At 39.5% G+C, this 18263-nt stretch overlaps 5 non-coding genes across 5 annotated transcripts; all 5 read left to right on the top strand.

The window, feature by feature from the left end:
* The first annotated feature begins 100 nt into the window (after nt 1–100).
* On the top strand, nt 101–165 carry LOC126495992 (small nucleolar RNA SNORD109A). Its single transcript, XR_007590264.1, has one exon. It is a non-coding gene; the product is annotated as a small nucleolar RNA SNORD109A (small nucleolar RNA).
* Nucleotides 166–6913: 6748 nt separating this feature from the next.
* LOC126495989 (small nucleolar RNA SNORD115) lies at nt 6914–6992 on the top strand. The gene has a single exon (XR_007590261.1). It is a non-coding gene; the product is annotated as a small nucleolar RNA SNORD115 (small nucleolar RNA).
* Nucleotides 6993–11186: 4194 nt separating this feature from the next.
* LOC126495990 (small nucleolar RNA SNORD115) lies at nt 11187–11264 on the top strand. The gene has a single exon (XR_007590262.1). It is a non-coding gene; the product is annotated as a small nucleolar RNA SNORD115 (small nucleolar RNA).
* Nucleotides 11265–14141: 2877 nt separating this feature from the next.
* LOC126495991 (small nucleolar RNA SNORD109A) lies at nt 14142–14210 on the top strand. The gene has a single exon (XR_007590263.1). It is a non-coding gene; the product is annotated as a small nucleolar RNA SNORD109A (small nucleolar RNA).
* A 3441-nt stretch (nt 14211–17651) lies between these two features.
* Nucleotides 17652–17720, top strand: LOC126495993 (small nucleolar RNA SNORD109A). The gene has a single exon (XR_007590265.1). It is a non-coding gene; the product is annotated as a small nucleolar RNA SNORD109A (small nucleolar RNA).
* The last annotated feature ends 543 nt before the right edge of the window (nt 17721–18263 follow it).

The raw sequence follows: 18263 nt of genomic DNA, 5'->3' as shown, positions 1-18263 counted from the left end.
GCTGCACAATGCTGATCTTCCTCTTCAAAGGCAAAGAGTCTATCTTTCACTGCTTTCCAGTGTCACTGGGGATGCTCATGTGCTCAAAGCTGCCTTCTCTGGATCGATGATGACAACAGGTTTCTGAGGACGCTGATGGACTCAAACATAACCCCTCTGAGGTCCAGATAAGTGGTGGTCTTGACGACCGTGAGGCTTCCAGAAGACAGCTGGCACTCTTGGATATTAAAGGAAGACAGTTACAGTGCCGTCAGGCTTTGATTTCCTAAGTTTTGAGAGAAGAGAAACTTGCTGTATGGGGAAATTATCCATCTTCTTGCTTCCTTATTGTGCCTCGAAAGAGCACCGTACTAAAGCCTAGAGTGTACATTGATTTGAAGTTATTTGCTCTTACGTGCATGAAAGAAGGACACAAAAAGAATTGGAAGCAGTGAATTCATTACAGAGAATCTCACTGATCCTCTCTGATGAATTGGAAATAACTACAAAGGGACGAGGGCAAGAGGAAGTGGTGGGACTCGTGCCCATCCTGACTGCAAAATTTGGAGAGCTTTTGGATTCCTGTTTCTTTCCCAATTTAGGCAGGAAGGCCTGATTATTTCCCATATTGTGAGAGTCATTCCTTTTCTCTTGGTTTTCTCTGAATATATCATACTCCCTGTATGGTGTATACATTCTACATGTTAATGGTCATCTCACACTCCAGCCACCACATTCAGTTGCTTTTCAGATCTGGATATTCTCAGCTATCATAATTTCTTATTCAAAACTGAGAGAACTTTTTGATAAATCCCATTAAAATCTGTCTTTTCATCAGCCTGGTCTGTGATTGGGACCTTCACGTTGTTTACACTGTTTTGATTTATTTGGATGCTGAGTGGTTCACGAGAAGTATGGCTGGCTCCAGGTTCACAGCAAGTATAGTTGGCTGATTATACAATTCCAACATCCATCCACCATTTCACTTCCATGCAGGTCTTCAAACCGATCAGTTAGGAAAACAATGGGAAGCATGTCCCCGAGGAGCATAAAAAAATGCAGCAGACACATGAAGCTTTCACATGTAACAAGGGTGAAGGCTGCAGGCACTACTCAGAGCAACCAATTCCTTTCTAACAGGAAATGAATCAGAGATAAGTTGCATGTAACACAGAGACATGAAGAAAGAAAATCCTTAGGTTTCCCCAAAGATCCAGAGAAAGGGTATGGTCACCATCATTGTACATGGGAAGGGAATTCGAATGGAAAATACCTCCTGCTCTATATATGATATACACCATTCCAAAAGAGAAGTTTGGGAGAGAATTTATGATTGCTATCCACCAGTTTACTTCATGTTGCCATTTCCTATACTTCAGAGAAATGAGTATTGTCCACATTACATATTCAAAGATATTGCCTTTCTTGGGATTAAGTGGAGTTGCCCATGGTCCAGATATTGTCTGCTTTTTGAGGAATGTTTCTCTTTCATCATTCATTCCATAACGCTCGTGCTGTGCTAGGTGACAAACATTTTCACGTAGAACCGGAAGATGATACACCTCAAGGGAACTGTTTGCTCAGCCATGTCTTCTTAAAGATATGAAAGCAACATCCGAGATACTGTCAGGCCCCATCCTTCTTAAAGCAGATACAGTGTACTAGCAGGTGTGGAATAGAAGATGTCAGGACAAATGAGTATGAGAGATAGGTGCCGTGACCTCCCCATGCTACTCTCCCTCTGCCACTAGTATATCGAAGGGAAAACTATTGTCTCCACCTAGGTTATTGTCTAAAGGACAGAGACTGGCAGCTTTAGTAGGAGCAATGAGGAAGGAAAGGTGTCATTGTAAGACAAGCCAAAATAGAGGAAGGAAGAAACAGGTGAAGGTTGGGTGGAATGTGTGTCTATGCTAGATAGTCTACTTAATGTGGCTATCAAGGCAGACAGTGTTGTGTGGAACACTTAGCATCCCTGATAACTTTTATTTCTCTACTGTTACAGGACAGAATTCTGGAGGTCTTCTTATTCTTTATGCAGAAAAGGTAAGCACCGAGTCTCTATCTCTTGACTCAATCCATTTGCTAAATCTGGGGATTTCTAAAAGTCACATCTTGGGCTTCATGATTTCACAGAGTATACGTTCTAAGATGATACTCTCTTGACCACTATGTTTTTGTTCCTGCCCATGTCCTTAAGTCTATCACTCTTCAGTGCTTTGACATACTAGGTCTCATAGAGGGGAATTCCCTTCTCCAGCTAGTGAAAAATTAAAGAAATATTACCCTTGAGTACCTCAGGTGTGTGAAGGTTATTCAATCATATTCAATCTTTATGATGTATGTTAAATTTTAGATGCTCAATTTTCATGTACCCCATCATGCAATGATTTTTCACCTCACCTCCATTCACCCAACATTTCTTTCCAGTCTTTTGGGGCAATCTGCTTCTTGAACATTGCATCAGAGCATTTTATCAGGGTCAATTCCTATATAATATTTACCTAATATGGAATTGGAAGCTTAACCTCTGTAAATTTTCATCAAATAATAGATCATGATGTTACAAAAGCACCACAAAAATACAAGACTCCACCATGAAAATATAATTCCATTCTATTTCATTGCTCATACTTTTCAATTATATTCGTTTTTGCTTCGTGTTCTCCCATGATATTTTTGTACTGATAGCTTTACAGTTTAGTTGTTACAATACAAATTATAAGATGCATGCAACATCGAATCTTCTAAGCAAGGTCCTTTAAACTGAGGTAAAATTTCGGTGATAGAAAGGGTGGTGTCTAAGGCATTACACAATGTTAATGATGGTGATGATGATGATGATGATGATGATGATGTGGAGGAGGAGGTGGAGGAGGATGATAGTGATTACACACTTCATAATGGAAATATGTGTCTATCGAAATCTTCAAGATTGAGTAGATAATCATAAAATCCATAAACACTTTTTATCCGCTAAATCATATTAAGTAGACCCTCCAATATTGGGTGCATTTTTTTATAATTTTTTGTGCAAGAATCAAGTTGTCAGGATCTACTTCAATTCATAAAGATTCTTGATGTGTTTATATTTATATCAGTTTTTGTGCCACAATAGAGTATTGATATTCATTGATGTCTATGAATAATATCCTTAACTTTTTTACATTGTTTGAATTTATTATCATTCTGAGGGATTCCAAACTCTACAGATGTCACATAAGTCCATTCCTACTTCAACAAGCATTTCTTTAGTACCATGACTCCAAACTAGTCAGGTGAGGAAACAAATGAGAAGCAGATGCACAGGGTACATAAATAATGCAGCAGACACCCTAAGTTTTTAATTTGAGAAAGGAGTGAAGGCAAAAACTCTGCTCTGTAACTGATCGCACAGTTGAGTATATCTCTACTTATTTTGATATTAGCTATTGGCTTGCTATATATTACCTTTATTATGTTAAAGTATGCTCCTTGTAGCCCTGTTCTCTCTAAGACTTTTATCTTGAAGGGGTATTGAACTTTGTTGCAGAATTTATCAACATCTAATGAGATGATCTATTGGTTTTTACTTTCAGTTTGTTTATATGATGGATTACATTGATAGATTTTCATATATTGCACAACCCATGAACACCTGGGAAGAAGCCTACTTGGTGATGGTGTATGATTTTTCCTATGTGTTCTTAGATTCTGTTTTCCAGTATTGTATTGATTATTTTTGTATAAATGTTCATGACTGAGATTGGTCTTTAATTCTCTTTATTAGTGGTGTCTTTGTGTGGTTTTGGTGTTAGGGTAACTCTGGCCTTATAAAAGGAGTTTGGCAATATTTCTACTATTTCTCTTGTGTAGAACAATTTGAGGAGTATTGGTAGCAGTTCTTCATTAAAAATCTTGTATAATTCTGCATTAGACCTGGGCTTTTTCTGGTTAGGAGACTTTATATAAATATTTCTATTTCATTAGTGCTTGTAGGTGTATTTAATTTTCTTATCTGATCTTGATTTAATTTTAGTAAATGATATTTATCCGGAAAATTGTCCATTTCCCTTATATTTTTCCAATTTTGTGTTTATAGGTTTTTGAAGTATAGCCTAATGTCGATTGCGTTGGGTGGGTTACTCAGTCTAGGGGTTTGTAACCCACCCTGCAATCGGTTATTCCAGGGTCACGGAGGGGCGCTACCTGGAAGGGAATGAGCTAAGACAGAAGAAGGAGGCCAAGCAGATTTGTCAAAGTCTCCTTTTATTAGGGACGGGTTACAGTTTATATATGGTAAGGAATGGGGGGTAGGGCAACTGGATTCTTGCCACGTGTTCCAGGTCACATAGGCCAGGAGGTGACAAGTTGCCACACCTGGTTCCCTGCATAGCTGGAATGTGAGGCGGGTTCCGCTAACAGATTAACAATTAATTGGGTGTGGGGCGTTCTGTCAATAGAACATAATTATGGGTGTGGGGTTCTCTGCAGACTCCCCAGGGTGATGGTTCCTGTAATGATTTTTAGGGGGGAAATGGCTCCTGACAGCCTAATAACTCTCCGAATTTCCTGTTTGTCTATTGCTATTACCTTGTTTTCATTTCTGATTTTGTTAATTTGAACTTATTCTCTCTATCATCTGGATATTTTGGAGAATGTTTTGTTAATTTTGCTGGTTTTTTCAAAGAACCAACTGTTTCATTGATTCTTGTTTATTTTCTTTGTTTGGACGTTGCTGAATTTGGCTCTTAATTTGATTATTTCAGGACATCTAGTCCTCCTGTGTGAGGTTCTAGAGGTTTAAGGTGCTCTGTATCTTACTAGTATGAAATTTTTCCAACTTCTTTACATTTAGTGCTATGAACTTTTCTCTTAACACTACTTTAATTGTGTTCCATAAGTCTGGATATATTATATGTTCATTTCATTGAATTTTAGGAAGTCTTTAATTTCTTTCTTTATTTCTTCCTTGATCTATTAGTAATTTAAGTAGGCATTGCTCAACTTTCATGTGTTTGTGAGATTTCAGAAATTAGTGTTGCTGTTAAACTCTAACGTTTTTATTTTTATTGAACTCTACATTATTCTCTGCACCCCACCCTGTCTTTACCTCCCATATAACCTTCACATAAGGTACCCATGCTCCCAATTTACTCAGGAGATCTTGTCTTTTTCTACTTCACAATAAGGTTAGATCTATATATGTCTCTCTTAGGGTCTTAATTGTTGTCTATCTTCTTAGAGTGTAAAACCACATATGCCTCAGTGTCCAGAATGGCATTCCAAATGGACAAGCTTGGAAAATTCCAAAGACAAGAACATGAGCTACCGATCTGGGGCCTCAGAATAGGTAACAAGGAAGAGTCATAATGGTGGGTCCTTCTACGGTTCCCATGACACCTAGAGAAGAACTGAAAATTTTATTCCATGACTCTTGTTTTCATTATGGCTGATTGTACTGAGGAGCAGAGCAGGCCCATTTTTCGTTCTGCCCAGCTCCCGCCCAGCTAGATTTACATGTGAAATAACAACACACAAATTGTCTTCATTTAAACACTGATTGGCACTTTAGATCTAGCCTCCTACCAGCTAAATCTCACATCTTGATTAACCCATTTCTATTAATGTGTGTAGCAACACGAGGTGGTGGCTTACCAGGAAGATTCTAACCTACGTCCATCTTGGGCCAGAGCTTCATCGTGTCTGCCTCACTTCCCTACTTCCCAGCATTCTGTTCTGTCTACTCTGCCCACCTCATTTTCTGTGCTATCAAAAGGCCTAGAAAGATTCTTTATTAAATAACCAATGAAAGTGACACATAGACAGATGATCCTCATGCATCAACTGATGATCCTGATTGGGACTGTCTGAGAAAGAAGTTCTAGTCAGCTTTGGCAGTTGCTTTCGAAACTATTACCTTGCTATAATGAACTTTCAGAATGAATGGCCATTTGGAATGTCCGGAACACATTTGGGGGTTCACAGCACTAATTCTACACAGAGAAAACTAGTATATCAAATGGCACCTAGGCATCCTCAACCTTACCTCCTCTACCTGTGATTTAGTGAACTTGAACTACTTTTCCAGCAAGGCAAAAAGGGAAACAATTCTGGATGCTCTATCAAGACAGATGGTCTCTTCATAGTGCTGGAGCCAGGAAGGCAGCCTGATTTTGAGAAGTTTGTAGCACACAGCAGAGGCAGTGCCTATCATGCATAGCCCCATGCATAGCCAACTTCCCTAGAGGACATTGCCTTCAAAATTCTGCCTAGGACTAGGAATATCCCAGAGACATGGAGTAGGCCAGACCCAGCACAATCTCTGGTGGTGCAATAACAGCCATAAGAGAATGGATTCTTTTTCCATTAGTGTGTGGATGATGGTAGGCAGAGTTGAATGAGCCACATGGGTAGCATGTCAAGTGGAGGCCAGGTCTTATTCCTTAGAATGCCTGATGCTGGAAAGGCAAGATTCCAAGGTTTCAAAGCCCTGCCTACTGATTGACAATCGGCAGCAGTCTCATGCTAGCAATCAGAGAAGTCAGCAGGAAAATCATGCACCTGAGTGACTAAACTTTGCTTGGGCAGGCTAAAAAAGTGATCATCACTCAGGGTTGGCACTAACCCTCGGGTCATTGATCAGTGATATCTCGCATGGCACAATGATCCTCCTCCACGGCATCATGCTCTCAGGCCCTGGTCAGCATCAGCTGTCCTTTCCTGGTCATCAAGTGCACGCCGAGGATGGCCCTGACAACATGTTGTTTCTTCTTTCCCAAAGGGGCCGTTAAGAAGAACAGAAGGGCTTCTGATCAAATCAGAGCAGGGTATCCATAGGGCTGAACCTTTGTGCCAACCATGTCAATACATACCTCCTAGAAACTGTTTGCGGCACTGGTAAGCAATGGTGCTTTGTCCATACCCCAGATGGAGCTTTGCTCTCTCGCGAACTGGGTCAATGATGACAAACCATTGTAATGAAGAGAGATGATGACATAAAAATCATGCTCAATAGGATTACGCTGAGGCCCAGACTAAAGGACAGGGTGATAGGGGCCTGGTACCTGGGGCCCGCTTGGACCAGGGTGCATGCCAAAATCCCCATGCTGTTTTTCCTTATCAGGGACCAGTATTTGGTCCAGGGGCATGACCTTAGGAGAACACTGAGTGTTCCCTCAAATGGCACCTCGTGTGAAACATTGCTCTTGTGCCACTCCCCATGTCCAAAGCCCTGCTCACGTTCCCATCATCTCTTCTGCCTCTCAGTGACCGGGGATGTTGTCTTGGAGCACACATAACAAACTTTTCTTGAGGTAAGTGGAAAGATTAGCCCATAGGCTTTGATCCCTCTAGGCCCTGTTCCTTCACCTGTTCATATTTCTGAAAGTCTAAGAGAAGATACTCAAGTTAGAAACCCAGGATCCAGGAGTTTGGGGCTTTTATTCCTAGAATGTAAAAAGCCTTAGTCCCCGGTGTCCAGAATGGCATTCCAAATGGACAACCTTTGAAGATTCCAAAGGTCATGGACATGACCTATCAATCTGGGGCCTCAGAATAGGTCACAAGGAGGAGTCATAATGGTGGGTCCTTCAACGGTTCTCATGACACCTAGAGAAGAACCGGAAATTTAAACCTGTGACTCTTGTTTTCATTATGGCTGATTGTAATGAGGAGCAGAGCAGGCCTGTTTTTCGTCCTGCCCAGCTCTCGCCCGGCTAGCTTTATACCCGAAATAACAACACACAAATTGTGTTCATTTAAACACTGCTTGTCCCATTAGTTCTAGCCTCTTACTGGCTAACTTTCACATCTTGACTAACCCATTTCGATTAATGTGTGTAGCATCGTGAGGAGGTAGTTACTGGGAAGATTCTAATCTAAATCTATTTTGGGTCACAACTTCATTGCATCTGCCTCAATTCCCTTCTTCCCAGCATTCTGTTCTATTTACTCTGCCACCTAAAAGGTCAAGGCAGTTTCATTATTAACCAATAAAAATGATACATAGAGAGATGACCCTCCTTATAATTTCTCCTTTTTCTTTTTTAAAAAAGAAAGACTTTAACTTTAACATAGTAAAATTACATATAACAAAACAGTTATCAAGCAGGAATTACAGTAACAATATTTATATCTCTTTTATCTTTGATCATAACTAAGGAAAACTATAACTGTCTATTTATTCTTCAACTTCATCAAGGACTCCAGAAGGATATAATACTATGTAAGTAAACAAGAAATAAGCAACAACTCGATGCCTAGACAGTCTACCAAAGTTCTTTTGTACCCTTGGGGCATACATCTTCAGCCTATAGGCCCATAGTTTCCATCAGACAGGAGATTAAGCAGGAAATTTCAAAGGCAGTTCACTCACTATCTGCTGTATCTTGCAGAATGTCTCACAGACTGTTACATGAATCAGGAATGCCAAAACGCCATCTAACCTTTAGGCAAGTTCAGCATTCCTCTCTGTGGGTTATTTGTGTCCAGTTTTACAACAGTCCAGGCAAGAGCAGTTTCTTGCCCAAATGGCTAACCAACTTCATAAGGAGGCTCTTCTCTGCCCATCTTCCTCTTGAAGTATATTGGTGATGCCAGGAGCCTATGTGTCTCATTGTCATGAGAAGCCCTGAATTATTAAACATTAAATGCCATATTCTGTAGTATTTGAAAGATATGAAGAATGCCTAGCTGAAATATATCTATGCACATCTTGAAAATCTTACATGACCACAAGCTTGACTATTATTGATGATTATCCATTAACAATCCATATAAATCACATTTTAAATGAACTACACAATCACAATACCTTAATCAAAATCAGAAATACATATACATATAACAAAATTGACCTTAAAATCCATCCCAATGCAAATTATTCATATCTATACCATATCCCCCTTTAAATGTCAAAGAACATTTATAAACAAGATTTGGGAATATGGGTGCAGTTGTTTCTCTCCAAACTGCTTCATGCTGAATGGAGGCGCTGTTATTCAGGTCTTTCATGCTATAACCTGTGTGCTAGATTCATCTCAGTAAGCAGTTGAGTAAAGTAATTTTTTGAAGGCATTCACAGCAACCATTCAGGAGGGCATGGTCCATCATACCATACTGGAATAGAAGCAATCCACAGGGTTTCATCATCTGTGAAAACAAAAGAAGACCTTTTTCAATGCATCATAACCTTAGATCCAAATTTTGAAGTCAAGGTAGTTTCAAAATACCTATCTTGGATTAGTTCAGCAGCATTTATAAACAAATATCTTTTAGTAGCTGTTGCTCCTTCCTCTGCTTTCAAACAATTCAAATAGAGAATAATAGCATACCTTATCAAGATTCTCTTTGTATTTTCCGTATTTGTGCGGCTTTATTTTAACCTCTATATCATTTGTTTTTACTTTTATTTTTTTGAGACAGAATCTCTGTATATCTTTGTCGTGGAATAACTCTGTAGACCAGGCTGTCCTTGAACTCTTAGAGATGTTTTCGTCTCTGCCTCCCAGACATTGGGATTAAAGGTGTGTCCTGCCACACATTGAAGTCACAGAGGTCAATCTACCTCTGCCTCCTGAGTTGGAATTAAAGGTGTGTACCACTACAACCAACTACTCTCTTTTTTTACTTTAAGAACTTTACCATTTAGCCTACATACACTTTAACACAGAGTAAATCATTTTGAGCATAGGCCTCAATTTCAGGGTCATGGGTTCAAGCCCCACATTTGGTGCCATTTGTAGGGAGGAGCTGAGCAGGCCTGCTTTTCATCCCACCTGGCTCCCACACAAATAGCTTTACACGTGAAATAACAATTCACAAATAGTATTCATTTAAACACTGCTTGGCCCATTAGATCTAGAGTATTACCGGCTAACTCCCACATCTTGATTAACCCATTTGTATTAATGTATATACAACCACGAGGTGGTGGCTTACTGGGAGGATTCTAACCTAAGTCCACCTTGGGTCAGAGCTTTGTCACATCTGCCTCACTTCCCTTCATTCCAGCATTCTGTTTTGGCTATTCCACCCACCTAATTTTCTACACTATCAAAATTGCAAGGCAGTTTCTATATTAACCAATGAAAGTAACACATATACAGATGAACCTCCTCCATAAGCTGATAATCCAGATTGGGAGTGGCAGAAAAAGAAGTTCCTGTCAGCTTTGGCAGTGGCTATTGAAGCTAATACCTTGCCCTAATGGACTTCAGGAATAATGGCCATTTGGCATGTCATGCACACATTAGCAGTCCAGAGTTCTTTCCCAGTGCTAATTCCATAGAGGGAAAACTAGAATATCAAATGCCACCTAGGCATCTTCAACCTTACCTCCTCGAACTGTGATTCAGTGAAATTGACCTACCTTTTTACCAGCAAGGCAAAAAGGGAGACAATTCTGGATGCTCTAACAGGACAGATGGTCTCTTATTGGTGCTGGAGCAAGTAAAGCAGCATGATTTAGAGAAGTTCGTAGCACAAAACAAAGACAGTGCCTATCAGCCCCATGCATAACAATCTTCCCTGGAATACATTGCCTTCAATATTCTGCCTAGGACTGGGAATATCCCCAGAGATGCAGAGCAGGCCGGACTCACCACAATCTCTGATGGTGCAATAACAACTGTAATACTTTCTTCATTAGTGTGTGGACTTTGGTAGGCAGAGTTGAGTGAGACACATGTGTAGCATGTCAAGTGGATGTCAAGTCTAGAACATTAGTAGACCTGATGCTGGAGAGGCTAAATTCAAAACTATCAAAGCCCTGCATAATGATTGATGAGAGGCAGCAGTCTCATGCTAAATATCAGAGTAGTCAGTGGGAAGAGCATGCTCCTGAATGACTGAACTTTGCTTGGGCAGGCTAAAAAAGTGGCCATCATTCTGGGTTGGTACTCCTCTTCAGGCCATTGATCAGTGCTCCCTCATGTGCCACAATTATCATTCCCCATGGCATCATGTTCTCAGGACCAGCATCAGCAGTCCTTTGCTGGTCATCAAGGGCACGCAAAGGATGACCCTTACAATATGTTGTTTCTTCTTTCTCAAAGGAGCCATTAACAAGAACAGAAGGGCTTCTGATCAAATCAGAGCAGGGCATCGATCAGTCTGAAACTTTGTGACAACAATGTCAATACATGCCTCCTAGACACTGTTTGCCGCTCTGGTAAGCAATGGTGCTTTGTCTAAACCCCAGGTGGAGCTTTGATCTCTCGAGAACTGGGTCAATGATGACAACCATTGTCACGAAGAGAGATGATGACATAAAAATCATGCTCAATAGGATTACCCTGTGGCCCAGACTAAAGGACGGGGACAATGAGGGGCCTGGTCTACCTGGGGCCTGCTTGGGCCAGGGTGCAGGCCAATATCCCCATACTGTCTTTCCCCATCAGTCCAGGTGCATGACCTAAGGAGAACACTGAGTGCTCCCTCAAATGGCACCTCGTGTCAAACATTCCTCTTGAGCATTCTCTATGTCCAAAGCTCTGCCCACATACCATCATCTCTTCTGCCCTTTAGTGACCAGGGATGCAGTCTTGGAGCACATGTCAACACACATTTTTTCAGGTAAGTAGTTAGATGAGCCCAACTGCCTTGATCATTCCAGGCCCTGTTCCTTTACCTGTTTATATTTCTGAAACTCTAAGAAAAGATACTCAAGTTCAAAGCCCAGGATCCAGTAGTGTCAGGCTTGATTCCTAGAATGTGAAATCCATTAGGCCTCTGTGTCCAGAACGGCATTCCAAATGAAAAATTGGGAACATTCCAACAACTTTGCTTTATGGCTTGTATAAATATAACCTGCAGCTTCATTATATTGTTTGGATTTATAAGCATGCTGAGAGATTCACAAACTGCCCAGTTGGAACATAGATCCAATTCCTTCTTTCAAGAAGCACTTCCTTGAGTTCCATTACTCCAAATTGGAAAATGAGGAGAAAACACGGGGTTCAGACCCATAAGGAGCATAAAAGTGCCTTAGATTCCTTGATTACCAAATTTGTAATGGGGCAAAGTCAAACACTTCCCTAAACTAGCAATTACCATCAAAAAGGGAAAATTTCAAAGAAATACATTATCTTTCATGGACACAAGGTGAACGAAAATCCTGAGGATCCACAGTAGATTGGGTAAAATATAGAGCACCTCCAACATTGAACCTGGATAGTAAAATTGAATGGAGAACCTCTCCTGGTCTAGATTTGATATTCATCATTCTCAAACACAAAATACACAAAGAGTTCACTGTTGCAATCCAACTTTGAAGTTCATGTAGTATTTGCTTCATCAAAAGGAAATAAACCTTTTGCTCCTAATATATCAAGTAGCTTACACAGCTCAGCAGAAAGCTCAATTGCCCAAGGTCTGACAATATTTGGGTTTTGCATGACATCTTGGTTTCTTCTTTCCTTCCATGGTGCTCTTGCTTTGCAAGGAAGACACAAAGCCTCACATGATAAATCCAAATATGATACACATTGAGGCAAATAGTTCCTTGGCCAAGTCATCTAGAGCACACGGCAAGCACAGCATAGATATAGTCAGGACTCCTCCTGCTTGACAGATGTTCATTTTGTTCTGGGTCCCGGTAAGAAAATTGTGAGGACCAATTTATTTGAGATCTACTTTCCATGTCCTCTTATTTCTAGAGTAAATCTGCCATTATTATATCAAAGAGAAACAATTCCAAGCCACTTCTTTCTGTCGCAAATGTACATAGAATGCCACATTTACAAAGAAGCAATCAAGAAGCAAAGTAGTCATTGAAACACAATACAAAATGAAGTGGAGAATGTATCAAGCCAGTGGTTTTATTTTAGGGTGGGAAAGTGTTGGGAGTGTGCAGGCTGAGGCTAGCAAGGAAGACAGATTTCTGTGGAGACAATTCCATCCTCAATAATTTTATTTCTCATTTCTTCCAGAATAGAATCCTGAACATCACCTCTTTTTCCAGAAGAAGTGGTAAGCACTGAGGGCCTGTCTGTATTCTCAATAATTTTTCACTAAGACTTGGGATTTCTAAAAATCAACATCTATGTCTTCTGGAGTTCAAGGACTATGATTTGTAGGATTACACTCTCTTTACCATTGTGAGAAAGACACAAATAAAAACACAAAACTCCACCACAAACATAAAATTGAATTTCAATTTGATGCTGATAATTGCCTTTTGTTGTTGTTTTTGCTGGGTTTTCTCTAATGATAATAGCACAGGGAAAGCCATGAAGTTGATACAGTTAGGAAAAGAATTTGATGATGAAAGAAACATGGAGACTTGCAGGACTAACTGCAAATACATGAACATGAGCTGAGAATAAATTGTGTGTTATAAAGGGTGGAGTAAAAGATTAAGAATTTTTTGATCATGATGATGATGATGATGATGATGATGATAAAGATGACAAATTGAAGTAGGAGGACAATGAAATGATCAAAACATTCTACCTTCAGTAGGTAATCAAGAAATCTAGGCACAATTTTCTCCTATGAAGGATAATATATACACCCCTAAATTTGTGGTACCTTTTATTTTATACATTTCTAATTTTTGTCCATGGAGACATGAAGTTGAGGTTGTTAGGATAAGAATTACACCATGAAAGCAACAGAGACACTTAAAAGACTGAGTGCAAAGTCCATAGAGGTAAACTGCGGAAAGAATTGGCTGCTAGAAAGGGTGGAGGATAAGGCATAGAACAAAGTTGTTGATGATGATGATGATGGTGATAACGATGATGACACAATGAAGTAGGAGAAATAGGAAACTACGAACACCGTCCATCTCAAATAGATAAACAAGAAATCCAGGAACATTTTTGCCCTTTGAAATGCATTAAGACACTGCTGTATTTTTATTTTATTTTATACTTTTCTTCTTTTTGTCCATGAAGCTAGTTGTCAAAATCAAATTAAACTCATCAAAATTCTTGATGTGTTTACATTTGTTTTCTGTTCCTATGGCACAATAGAGTGTTGATATTTGTTGATGACAAAGGGCTATAAAGAATAGGAAAAAACGTCTTCGTGATCTCCTTGATTCTTTACCTCAGTTGAGATCCTGAGAACAATGCCTGTTGCACAATGCTGATCTTCCTCTTCAAAGCTAAAGAGTCTATCTATCAAGACTTTCCAGTTTCACTGGAGATGCTCATGTGTTCAAAGCTGCCTTCTCTGGATCGATGATGACAACATGTTTCTGAGGACGCTGATTGACTCAAATAAAAGCTCTCTCTCTGAGGTCCAGATAAGTGGTGGTTTTGATGACGATGATGCTTCCAGAACATGACTAGCACTCTTGCTTATTAAAGGAAGACAGTTACAGTGCAGTCAGGCTTTGATCTCCTAAATTTTAAGAGAAGAGCAACTTGCTGGATGTGAAAATTTTCCAGCTTTTTGCTTCCTTATTGTGCCTCGAAAAATCGCCGTCCTAAAGCCTAGAGTTTACATTGATTTGAAGTTATTTGCTCTTACATGCCTGAAAAAAGGACACAAAAAGAGGTAGAAGCAGTGAATTCATTACAAAGAATATCAATGATCCTCTCTGATGAACTGGAAATAACTAAAAGTATCAAGGGCAATAGGAGGTGGCGGGACTCGTGCCCACCTTGACTGCAAAATTTGGAGAGCTTTTGGATTCCTGTTCCTTTCCCAGTTTAGACAGGAAGGCCTGATTATTTCCCATATTGGGAGAGTTACTCCTTTTCTCTTTGTTGTCTCTGAATATATCATACCCCCCTGGATGCTATATCAAATCTACATGCTAATGGTCATCTCACACTCCAGCCACCGTATCTAGTTGCCTTTCAGATCTGGATAATCTCAGCAATCATATCTAACTATCAAAATTTCATATTCAAAAATAAGAGAACTTTTGATAAAGTCCAATTAAAATTTGTCTTTTCATCAGCCTGGTCTGTGATTGGGACCTTTATATTATTTACACTGTTTTGATTTATTTGCATGCTGAGAGATTCACAAAGAGTATAGTTAGTTCCGGATTCACAAAAAATATACTTGGCTCATAGATACAATTCCAACGTCCATTAAGCATTTCACTTCCATCCAGACCTCCAAACTTATCAGCTGGGGAATAAAAGGGAAGGATGACCCCGAGGAGCATAAATAATGCAGCAGACACATGAAGATTTCACATGTAACAGGGGTGAAGGCAGGCACTGCTCAGAGCAACCAATTCCCTTCTAACAGAAAATGATTCAGAGATAAGTTGCATATAACACAGAGATATGATGAAAGAAAATCCTTAGGTTTCCCCCAAAGATCCAGAGAAAGGGTACGGTCACCAACATTGTACATGGGATGGGAATTTGAATGGACAACACCTCCTGCTCTAGATATGACATACACCATTCCAAAACAGAAGTTCGGAAGAGAATTTATGATTGCTATCCACCAGTTTAGTTCTTGTTGCCATTTCCTATACTTCAGAGAAATAAGAATTGCCAACATTACATATTCAAAGATATTAACTTTCTTGGGATTAAGTGGAGTTGCCCAAGGTCCAGACATTGTTTCTTTTTGATGGATGCCTTTCTTTCTTCTTTCATTCCATAAGGCTGTTGCTGTGCTTGGGTAAGAAACATTTTCACATGATGACCTGGAAGATGCTACACCTCAAGGAAACTGTTTGCTCAGCCATGTTTTCTTACAGATATGAAAGCAACATCTGAGATACTGTCAGGATCTATGCTTCTTAAAGCAGATACAGTTTGCTAGGAGATGTGGAATAGAAGATGTCAGGACAAATGAGTATGAGAGATAGGCGCCATGGCCTTCACATTCTACACTCCATCTGCCACTAGAATATCTAAGGGAAAACTATTGTCTCCACATAGGTTATTATCTAAAGGACAGAGACTGGCAGCTTTAATGGAAGCAATGAGGAAGGAAAGGTGTCATTGTAAGACAAGCCAAAATAGAGGAAGGAAGAAACAGGTAAAGGTTGGATGGAAAGGGTGGATATGCTAGGTAGTCTGCATAATTTGGCTATCAAGGCAGACAGAGTTGTGTGGAAAACTTAGCATCCCTGATAACTTATATTTCTCTACTGTTACAGGATAGAATACTAAAGGTCTTCTTAATTTTCATGCATAAAAGGTAGGCACCGAGTCCCTATTTCTTGACTAATCATTTTTGCTATGTCTGGAAATTTCTAAAAGTCAACATCTTGCACTTCATGATTTCACAGAGTATAAGTTGTAAGATGTTACTCTCTTGATCATTATGATTTTGTTCAAACCCAAGACTTCAGGTGTATCACTCTTCAGTCCTTTGACTTATTAGATCTCGTAGCGTGGAATTCCCTTCTCCAGCTAGTGAAAAATTATAGAATTATTACCATTGAGTGAACTCAGGTGTGTACAGGTTATTCAAAAATGAGTCTTAAAACTACCATCATATTCAATCCTGCTGATGTATGGTAAATTTAAGATGCTCAATTTACATGTACCTCATGATTCAAGGGTTTTTTACCTTACCTACTTTCACCCAACACTTCTTTTCATCATTTGTTGGCAGCCCTCTTCCTGAGAATTGCCTCTGAGCCCACCCTTGAATATAGCCTTATAGCACACCGAGAAGTAATATAAGTGTTGCACTACTCTGACTTTAATTTATGTAAATTCAGAAATTTCCCCCTTTGAGTTTCATAAAAATTTTTTCAGATTAACAGGTTACTGGTGCATCTGGGCATGTCTGTTTTCATGGAGAGCCTCTCCAAATGAAAGCTTGATCATATATGTTTTGCAAAAAGCAATTTATCTCAAATCTGAAAAATAGAAGTGTGTGGAACAATGATGGATTCCAAAGCTCAGAGAAAGGCTCAGAGTCAAGACCTATATAATATTTACCTAGTATGGAATTTGAAACTGAACCTTTATTAATATTCATGAAATGAAAAAGCATGTTGTCACAAGAGACACAAACAGAAAAAACTCTACCAGAAAGATAAAATTGAATTTGAATTCATTGGTGATAATTGCATATTATTGCTGGTTCTGCTGGCTTTCCTCTCTTGATAATAGCACAGGGAAAGCCATGCGATTGAGGTTGTTAGGCTAAGAATTTCACCATGAAAGCAACATGGATATTGGCAGGACTGACTGCAATGTCCCTAGAGGTAAACTGAGGAAATACTTGGCTGCTAGACAGGGTGGAGGATAAGGCATAAAACAATGTTGATGATCATGATGATAATGACTGTGATGATGATGGTGATGATGACGATGACACACTGAAGTAGGAGAAATAGGAAATTATCAAAACTTCCATTTTGAATAGGTAATCAAGAAATGCAGTAATATTTTTGTCCTTTGAAATATTTTTAGTACACCCCTGTATTTTTCTACATTTTACTTTAAACTTTTCTTCTTTTGGCCCATGAAGCTAGTTGTCAAGATCAAATTCAACTCATCAAAATTATTGCTGTGTTTATCTTTGTTTTCTGTTCCTGCGGCACAAGAGAGTGTTGATATTTGTTGATGACAAATGGGCTCTAATATATAGGAAAAAATGTGTGCACAATCTCCTTGATGCCTTACCTCTGTTGAGATCCTGTGAAAGAAGCCTGCTGCACAATGCTGATCTTCCTGTTGAAAGCCAGAGTCTATCTATCACTGCTTTCCAGTGTCACTGGGGATGCTCATGTGTTCAAAGCTGCCTTCTCTGGATCGATGATGACAACAGGTTACTGAGGAGGATGATTGACTCAAAGATAATCTCTCTCTCTGAGGTCCAGATAAGTTGTGCTTTTGACGAATTGATGCTTCCAGAACATGGGTAGCACTCTTGTATTTTAAAGGAAGACAGTTACAATGCAGATGGTCTTTGATCTCCTAAATTTTGAGAGAAGAAAAACTTGCTGGGTGTGAAAACTGTCCAGCTTTTTGCTTCCACATTCTTCCTTGAAAAAGCATCGTACTAAAGCCTAGAGTGTCTATTGATTTGAAGTTATTTGGTCTTGCATGCCTGAAAGACAGACTCATAACGAGGAAAAGGTTGGATGGAAAGGGTGTGTATGCTAGGTAGTCTGCATCATGTGGCTATCAAGGAAGAAAGTGATCTGTGGAAACATGTCATTGCTGATAACTTTTATTTCTCTATTCTTACAGTACAGAATCCTGGAGGTCTTCTTATTTATCATGCAGAAAAGGTAAGCACCGAGTCTCTATCTCTTGACTCAAACAATTTGCTAAATCTGGGCATTTCTAAAAGTCACATCTTGGAATTCATGATTTCACAGAATATAAGTTCTAAGATGATACTCTCTTGACCATTAT

The sequence above is a fragment of the Alexandromys fortis genome, unplaced genomic scaffold (genome assembly GCF_014885135.2).
Source record: "Alexandromys fortis isolate MF-2015 unplaced genomic scaffold, M_Fortis_MF-2015_v1.1 scaffold_778, whole genome shotgun sequence".
Taxonomy (NCBI): Eukaryota; Metazoa; Chordata; class Mammalia; order Rodentia; family Cricetidae; genus Alexandromys; species Alexandromys fortis.
This window is presented reverse-complemented; position numbering and strand designations above follow the sequence as displayed.